This window comes from Hydractinia symbiolongicarpus, chromosome 1 (genome assembly GCF_029227915.1).
Source record: "Hydractinia symbiolongicarpus strain clone_291-10 chromosome 1, HSymV2.1, whole genome shotgun sequence".
NCBI classification, from domain to species: Eukaryota; Metazoa; Cnidaria; class Hydrozoa; order Anthoathecata; family Hydractiniidae; genus Hydractinia; species Hydractinia symbiolongicarpus.
In genome coordinates this window covers 38,250,501-38,253,000 of record NC_079875.1, presented here as the reverse complement: position 1 = coordinate 38,253,000, position 2,500 = coordinate 38,250,501, and the positions used below count along the sequence as shown (strand labels likewise).

General features: G+C 36.2%; 1 pseudogene; it reads left to right on the top strand.

Moving 5' to 3' along the window:
* LOC130620521 (large subunit ribosomal RNA) overlaps positions 1 to 2,500 on the top strand; it is a 7,098-nt pseudogene that overhangs the window by 4,575 nt on the left and 23 nt on the right.

Below are 2,500 nucleotides of genomic sequence, written 5' to 3'. Positions count from 1 at the left end.
TCTTCGTGTACCTAGTGACGGAACGGTTTTAATAAAGAAGAACTGTAACATACAAAAAATGTCGTTGACGGGAAATAATTCAGCATGTCAAATTTCCGTGAAATAGCAGAAAACTGAAATTCAACTGCTTATTTTGATACAAGAACAGCCTCGTTTGAGTTCTAGTTTTTTTAATTCGTTTTATCTGTTCTTCGTGTACCTAGTGATAGAAGGGTTTTAATAAAGAGGAACTGTAACATCCAAAATATGTCGTTGAGAAGAAATACTTCAGCAGATCAAATTTCCGTAAAATAGCAGAAAATTGAAATTCAACTGCCGGTTTTGATACAATAACAGCCTCGTTTGAGTTCTAGTTTTTTTAACTCGTTTTATCTATTCTTTGTGTGCCTAGTGACAGAACGGTTTTAATAAAGAAGAACTGTAACATCCAAAATATGTCGTTGAAAAGAAATACTTCAGCACGTCAAATTTCCGTGAAATAGCAGAAAATTGAAATCCAACGGCTTATTTTGATACAAGAACAGCCTCGTTTGAGTTCTTGTTTTTTTAATTCGTTTTATCTATTCTTCGTGTACCTAGTGACAGAACGGTTTTAATAAAGAAGAACTGTAACATCAAAAATATGTCGTTGAAAAGAAATACTTCAGCACGTCAAATTTCCGTGAAATAGCAGAAAATTGAAATTCAACGGCTTATTTTGATACAAGAACAGCCTCGTTTGAGTTCTAGTTTTTTTAACACGTTTTAGATTTTTTGTAGACCTGAAGAATACATATGTAAAACTGTGAATATGAAGTACCACGAGATAACAACATCATAAAACGATGTTATGGGTCGCGAAAAATGCTAAAACGCATCTTTTTCCTTGTTAAAACAGCAATTGTGAGAAATTGGAAACGCTATGATTCTGCAACGTAAAGTCAAATGGCAATTATTTTCTCCAGGCGTTGAGAGGTTAACGTGGTGAGTATTTGTGTAAAATATTGCGTTCAATAATAATTGTGCAAGGCCAATATTGCATGTTAAACATGCCAATACGTGCGTTTTCACCAAATTAGGGAAAAATCGGAAAAATCGGAAATCCCGAACGACATGTCGGATTGGCTTTATATTTGGCACAATGAACCATCTTGACATGACAAAGGTTCACACGAATTTTTTTTCAAAAAAACGCTGACGTCAGCATTTTATTTGGCCTTGAATGTTTGACATTTTAGGGCTTCTGGACCCCCCGCAGAGCCACAAATCGGGAATTTGTGCTCCTACCCGGTTTTAGCCTGAAGTGTTTTACATATCTGCCAAAGATTTAAGAAATACCTTCAATATTTCAGAAGCTATAGCGATTTACCTGTTTTTAAAAAGACCAAAAAAAGTAAGGCCCCAAAACAGGTACTTCCGGTTGACCTTTGACCTCCAAATTTTGCATGGTAATAGATCTCCAAATTTGCTACCATGAAATTCTTGTCCGTTTTTTATAAAAATGCTGACGTCAGCAGTTAAAATTTTTTGAAATTTTAGAATTTATGAAGGTTTGACCGTGCACTTTGTGACGTCATAAGTCTGGTTCTAGCCAAAGTCACACAAAAATATTCCGCCATTTTTCTTAAAATGCCTTTGTTTATAAGTTTGCTTTTTATGATTTCGTTAAAACGTTGTAGTTACTGAGAAAAAATTGTCAAAAAATGCATGTAAGAACCGTCCTATACAAAACACACTGGACGGTTTCTATTGTCAAAAACATTAAACTGTTAATAACATGAGAACGAGGCTTTCCAGCACCAAGGTTCTACAGGCAATTTTTCTTCTTACTAAATGGCCTATCCACTGACAAATATCTGCATCTACTTTTAAATGTTTCACAAAAGTTATTACTATTATATAAGTAAAATGATGACATTATGTTTAATAAGAGAGTATTATCAGATACGTATGTGTGAAACGGTGAAGTCTTAAGTAATAACTGGCTTGTGGCAGCCAAGCGTTCATAGCGACGTTGCTTTTTGATCCTTCGATGTCGGCTCTTCCTATCATTGTGAAGCAGAATTCACCAAGTGTTGGATTGTTCACCCACTAATAGGGAACGTGAGCTGGGTTTAGACCGTCGTGAGACAGGTTAGTTTTACCCTACTGATGAAGTGTTGTTGCAATAGTAATTCTGCTCAGTACGAGAGGAACCGCAGATTCAGACAATTGGCATTTGCACTTGCTTGAAAAAGCAATGGTGCGAAGCTACCATCTGTTGGATTATGACTGAACGCCTCTAAGTCAGAATCCGTGCTAGAAAGCAATGATAATTACCTCTGGATAATCTTAGGCGAACAAGAATAGAACGGCTTCTGTCGTTCCTAAGTCCCAATGCACTGAGTCGGAGAAAAACCGTCGAGGTGCTGCAACTATCAAAATCTAAAATTTCCAGAGATAAATCCTATGCAGACGACTTAAACAAGAACGTGGTATTGTAAAAAGTAGAGTAGCCTTTGTGCTACGATCTTCTGAGATT